This window comes from Plasmopara halstedii (genome assembly GCF_900000015.1).
Source record: "Plasmopara halstedii genome assembly, contig: Scaffold_614, whole genome shotgun sequence".
NCBI lineage: Eukaryota > Oomycota > Peronosporomycetes > Peronosporales > Peronosporaceae > Plasmopara > Plasmopara halstedii.
This window is the reverse complement of record NW_020187532.1, coordinates 77867-84408: the sequence shown is the minus strand read 5'-3', so window position 1 is coordinate 84408 and position 6542 is coordinate 77867.

Sequence of the window (6542 nt, the reverse complement as noted above, 5' to 3'; positions counted from 1 at the left end):
ATTTTACTCCAAGTGAAGTACAATGAATTTAACAGTATAACGTTGTTTCGTCTTAGACATGAACTTGATATGTGATTTTATACCTGGTATGGCGTAGCTGAAACGTCACGAACCATGGATTGAATGGAAGTTGAAGAAGTCAGGTACCCTTTGTAGGAGCTTAGGTGAGTCATGAGCTCACCATTGTCAGGAAACATCAGCACTTTAGGTTGGATAAGATATTTCGACATACGAATGGTGTTTTTGTGCAGAAGGCTATGACTCTAAAAGTCCGTATAAACAACCGCACAAAGGTTGGAATCGTGCGCAGCTACATGGACCAAAACGGAGACTATGAAGTAACTAACACTGTTAGTTTGCTTTTGCTATTGTAAGAATATTTACATTCAGGACTTATGATATCTTGACTAAAATCAAAGATATACATCTTAGTATCGATAAAATTCGACCATCTTTTTTGATGTGTGGGTAGCAGCACACAAGTTCCTCGGAATATACAATATAAATGAATACCGAATTTCGAACCTTACCGAAATCAAGATGATTGTACCAAAAACAGTTAAGGATTAGGGACGCAAGATTGCAGTACTCGCCCTATCACACCCTCTTTACATGTAGAGCAGAAGGGGTTAGCACATGTTTTGTCTATTTGAGACCTTGCGCAAAATAAACCCTCACTGCAACCGAGGTTCCTCTCCTTTTCTGCATTTACCGTGCCTGCTTTTGTAGTACGTGATGAAGCAATCTAGGTGACTATTTAATCCCCGACAAACACCTTTGCCATCAATTGGCAATACACGGCGTAGCCGCTCCCAAGTGATAAGGTGCTCACTGCAATATGGCCCGTGACCGTTTCCATCGGCAAGAAGTATTGTGACACTCCGCCGTAAACCTTACGACGATGTCCGACTAGCTACCGTGTGGCAGCCCATGTTATTCTACTTCAAGCGCAAAGTCACGCCGACTCTTGCTGTAATTTCGTCGTGTTACAGTTTAGATTTTCCAAAGTCTTTTGCCGCGCTGACGAAAAGCTACTACACACTTATGCGTGCGAGCTTACCTCCCACATCCAAAGAAAAGTGAGCACATAAAAGTTGTCCGCAAGCGCTTTTTCACTCAAAATATTATCATTTACCATGCCTCATTCAACAACCATTTTGCGTACAGAGCAGCAGAGGTTAGGTAAACCCATACTCTCCATGGGTGATTTAACTTAGTACTAGAAGATGTCAAAATGCATATGACTCATACACTGGGTAAGAGAAACACGCTGACTTCCCCTTGCTCCATCGGAGCATCGATAATATCAGCAACATTCGATGATGAGCCGCTAATTTCGCAGTCTTCGTCCAGTGGAAAACGTGCTAGTCTACTCGAATCTGAAGTGCGTTGCCGAAGGTGTCTCGGACCTCATCTGACCTTGCCACCCTTGGCATGCAGCAACTGTTCCGATACTTGAGCACTGCTCAATAGATTACGTACCACTCCACGTGCATCACTGGGCCCTCGCCCTCGATGCTCCTGCCCTTGTTCGACCATGCCACCCATGATATACCGCAACTGCTCTGATACTCGAGAAGCGCTCACTGGGTTACGTGCCACTCCTCGTTCAGCCCGCGAGGCATGCTTGGGACTCCTGTTTACACACCTTCGGTGTTCACCAACTTGGATACTCCGATCTCCAGCACGTTGGCCCAGCGCACGCGCCAATAGCGTTTTTGCTATCTGGCAGAGTTGGGTTCATGACTAATTAATGCTCCATCAGGAGACGTGCGCGTAGCGCCCAGGGTCTTCAACCTCCAGTCGGTCCATGGCTCATGTGTTCCAACCGTATCATACCAAGGATGAGGTCATACCTTGAATCCATGTCTAGAACTAAGCAGCTTTACACGCTGTTAAAGTTAGTAAACTTGATACCGAGGTCCACAGGAACCTTCGTACTCGTGACACATTACCCGTCGCTAAGCGAACAGTGATAGTGTCACTCTACCGCGCCTTCAGCACCTTCAGCGCCTCAGCATACAGCTGATTTCCTTCTATCTTGGAGCGTCGAGCGTAAGAGCCCGACGCCCCGTAGTTGGTAAGGAGCTTCCATGGCTTCTCGGAGCTATTCACTACAACGAGGCTGCCGTAGCTCTTTGATTAAAGGAAGCTAAGCTAAGTCACCGACCTTACGTTCTTTACATGAACCGATACGAGTGCAGCGGATCGCAATCCGCTTCGCCTTTAAGAGTACTTTAAACCTTAGCCAAGGTAATTGAACTCTTTCGTTTAAAAACAAGACCGTATTTAGTTATTTTAGTTTTGGCAGACCCTCCAAAATCCAAAACCCTAGTTTTTCCTGATTAATATAGTCATACATAATCAATATAGTATAATCTAATTAATACAGAAATATGCATTATTACTGGCACTCCTGCCACGTGTTGGCTTCTTGTGACGGTGTAGCCACAGACTGTGTGATTACACCAGCTTGAGTTATCCACATCTATGTTTGGTCACACCATCATGTGCTTTTTTACGAGTGAATTGTTGAACCTCGCCATTTTGCGACCCGCCCTTTCATACAGGGGTACGCGTAACTCCGTTACACGCCCCTGACTAAAATTGTGAACATCCTCAAGTCACATTTAATCGTTGCCTCATACGAGGCTCGCGTGTCTGTGGCACATTCACATTTTTTAGAGCAACTTTAAACATTCTCCGCTCTATGAACCATGTCTACGACACGCAAAAAATCCAGCCTAGCTGGTACAAGAAGACCCCAAAAGGCGAGATTGGGTGATCGCATTAGATTCTCGCCAGCTTAAGGCTGCAAAGAAGAACAACCCAGTCCACGACAAGGAAGTACTTGCGATGAAGTATGCACTTGCCAACTTCAGGGTGCACCTGCTCGGCTCTAAGCCGTTTGTTATCTACACAGATCATGCATCACTACGCACTGCGGGTCAGTGGCATCACCTCTTGCAGAGGAGGGCCAGGTAGCTCTCCTTCTTCGCGGAATTTTAGCTTCGAGGTGAAGTATAAGCCAAAAAGCTTATGCGTTGTCACCACACCGGATTATGTGCCTGCTCATTTCACGACGGTGACGTCGTTCGTGACGGATTTGATCTGCGCCACATATGCGGGTATGATAGTGCTGTCACGGGCTCTCGGGAGCAAGGCGTTTGGATCTCGGTCAAGAAAGTGTTGTCGCGATTGCACACATGGTTACACCTATATTCGTTGAATAACGGGTTGCCATATTATGGCACCAATTCAACGGATATGCCACGGATTGTGGTTCCTCACGATGAGGATTCGAATAACCGTATCCTCTTTGAGACCCGCGGCACCCCACTCAGTGTTCATCTCAGTCGTGAGAACACCTACAGCTCTGTGAGTTTCCACTATTGGTGGTACAAGCTGTACAGATTGACGGGCGCATATGTGCGGACATGTGAGACGTGTCAAAGGGTGAAATTCTCTCCGAATGCGGCGGCGCCGCTGGTCAGTCTACCGGTGTTGGCAGTTGTGTTTGGCCTGCCGAAGGACTCGGCGGACAACACGGGTGTGGTGGTCTTTGTCGACCGTTTGAGCAAGATGGCTCATCTTGCGGTTGTACCGGGCACCACTGAAGGTGTGGATACTGCGACGTTGTTTGGGGATCATATCGCTCGATAACATGGACTTCCGGAATCAATTGTCAATGACAGAGACCCTCGCTTCACTTGGGAGTTTGGTCGACAATCTTTAGGGAGCCAGACATCAAGTTGACTATATCAACAGCGGACCATCCGCAGACCGATGGTCAAACTGGGCGTGTGAAGCGCGTTCTGAAGACGTCCTTCGCAGCGTCTGCTGAGACACTAAAGCGTTGGAGTATCATGCTGCCACGTGTGGAGTTCGCTCTGAACAATGCAGCGCATGCGTCAACCGACTACATGCCGTTCTACGTGAACGGACTCGTTCGTCTTCGTGCCCCGCTGACGTCGCCAACCCATGGCTCAGGGCTTCGTGAAGAACGAATAACCGAGCGGCTAGCTGATGTCAGCTCCTTGCCGTTCGTAAAGAAGTTGATGACTTCATGTCTACCAGACTGAAGGTCTTACAACAAGTTCACGATGCGGTGGCTAAAGGCCAATACATGAACAAAAACTGGAGACGAAAGAAGCAGAAGTCATGCTGAAACTTTGAGGTCGAAGACCCAATTGTAGATCGAAGACCCAATTGTCTGAATGCTAAAAATCTTTCAATACATGCATGTTCTGCTGTCTTTACGGCGAAGCTAGTTCCACGGTTTATCGGACCCTTAAAGGTCGTGGCAACGCGGGGCCTTGCATATACGCTGAACCTTTCGAGAAGGATGTGCGCCCACCCGATGTTTTATGTGAGCTTGCTTAAGTCGTACCGGGATTCACGTTTAGAGAAGAGAAAACGTGGAGGCGTTGACGCCGGGACGATATTCACAGGCGCTCGACCACCCAGAAGCTGAACCAGCAGTTGGCACCGGGCATGAAGTGTAGCAATTTCTGTTTCCAGTGGCGCCAGGCGCTCTACCGTCGTACGAAGTGACGCATTAGCTTGCTCGACGGCTAGGAGCCGCTCTGACAGAGCACGATAGACATCAACATGAGGCATTCGGTGCACAAAGTGCTCCAAGCTCTTGAGATGTTCCGCACATCTCGGCAAGATGCTTAGCGGAGCCCCGATGGAGACGGACTTTGTTCTCAAGAGCTCGAGAAGCATCGCAAGTTACCGAACGGCGATCGACCAGGTCGTCATCGTCCACCGCCGACTCTTCTCGACGAGAAAAATGATGTCCACTATCACGTGGAACGCCCTGTTGATCGACGTCGTCGACAGGAATAGATCCAGTATCTTGTGACGTGGTGAGAACACCCCTGCTCCGAGAACTCGTGGGAGTTTGAGGTGCCACTACGGCAAGACTGCCCAGCCGATAAGGACGCTTATGATCAGAGAAATCATGATGCTCCGCGTCGTCAAACACAACGAGCTTCTCGCAGTAGCCAGGGGGTCCGAAGGATCATGAGCTGAGCACAAGCTATGGTTCTGAGCTGTTGAAGTCGTAGATTCACCCGTGTGAGAAACCACAGAGCTCACGGTGGCGTTATGAGCTTGACAAACTCAAATTTAGATGACACTCAACGCGCATGTCCACTTTATTGTGGCTTCGCTGTAAGGTAGACGGCGAAGAATGCTCCCAGTCTATCGCTTAAAGAGCTCATCGTCATCCGCAGCGGTTTTGCCAGGGCGAGCACCACAAGAAGCTGTCCGTATTGCGGGAACAGGAGCACCTCCTTTCTGAGCTTGAAGTCGAGCGCGGTACCGATCCATTGGGATCTCTTGAAGCACTAAAAAATGAGCTCACAGAGCTATCCGGTGATCAAGCTCGGCTTCTGTACTGGCCAGGAGCCCGACTTCGGAGACCCCCGACGATCAGGTTATCGCGTCCTTCGCTTCAGTAGCGGTATCCTCCGAGCGAAAGCCAAAATTCATACGAGGGTCTAGGACCAACCGGGAATGCGAGCGCATGAAAGTCGCCCTGTAGTCAGACTCCAACTGTTGATTCGGTGCCTCGTCGCGATTGGTAAAGATATCACCCCCCCGAAGTCGAAAGGTGCACTTCCTAATTTGCCTTCTCCCACGCAAGCGTGCAAGAAAAGGCCACCTCCGCACGACTACGCACAAGCCCAGTTTGTTCGTCTTCTTCCGCCTCCGTCTTTACCTCGGCCACCTCGAACTCGTTCGTCGCGCCTGCTACTGAAGACTGTTCGAAGCCACTTCCACGGCAGCTTTAACTTCGCGGTTACTGCTGTCATCAATTTTTGCCTCGGTCTCCCTGTCGCCGTCCCGCCTACTCCACCGTAGTCTACCGCGCCTTTCTACAGACTTAACATTCGTTTCCTGATTACTTGTGCGGAACGCATTAGATTGATAGGACTTAAGTACCGCCTCTCAAGGGGTTTACGAGTGTAAGGCTCGTAGTTAAGGACTACAATTGCAATACGCCGTGTGTTTAGGTACACTTTGCGTTGCGTAACTCACGGTTAAAACTCTCGTGACTTTGTGCGGATCAGCCCTCAAAGTTCACGTTTGCACTTTAACGGCAGTCAGTCATCTGCGTAGTCTCAACCGAGCTAAGCGTTTGTAGAGATGTTAGTCGGACTAGTTCCCTCTACTCAACCAAGGCAACTCAATACTGTGGTGCTTTCTCCTCACTGGTCGCACTGATCCTGGGTTTGCCTTTCGGCCCTTTGAAAGGAGTTGTGGGTAGTTCTTACTCCCACCACAGTCGATCTGCCTAGCTGCACCTATCCTTGATTTTGACAGTAGGGTCAGGCCGTTATCTTTACGATGACAATTGCCTCAACCGTGTCGCCGCCACGGCCACCATCGCGCCAACGCCAAGCTCGGCGACGCCAGAAGATGTACGGCAACGCCAACCGCGGCAGACGGGACATCAACAACCAGCTGCGAGGCAACCTGCGCCACGCTGGGTGCCTGACGACTCTCAAATCGAGACAAGTCTTGAACTTTTC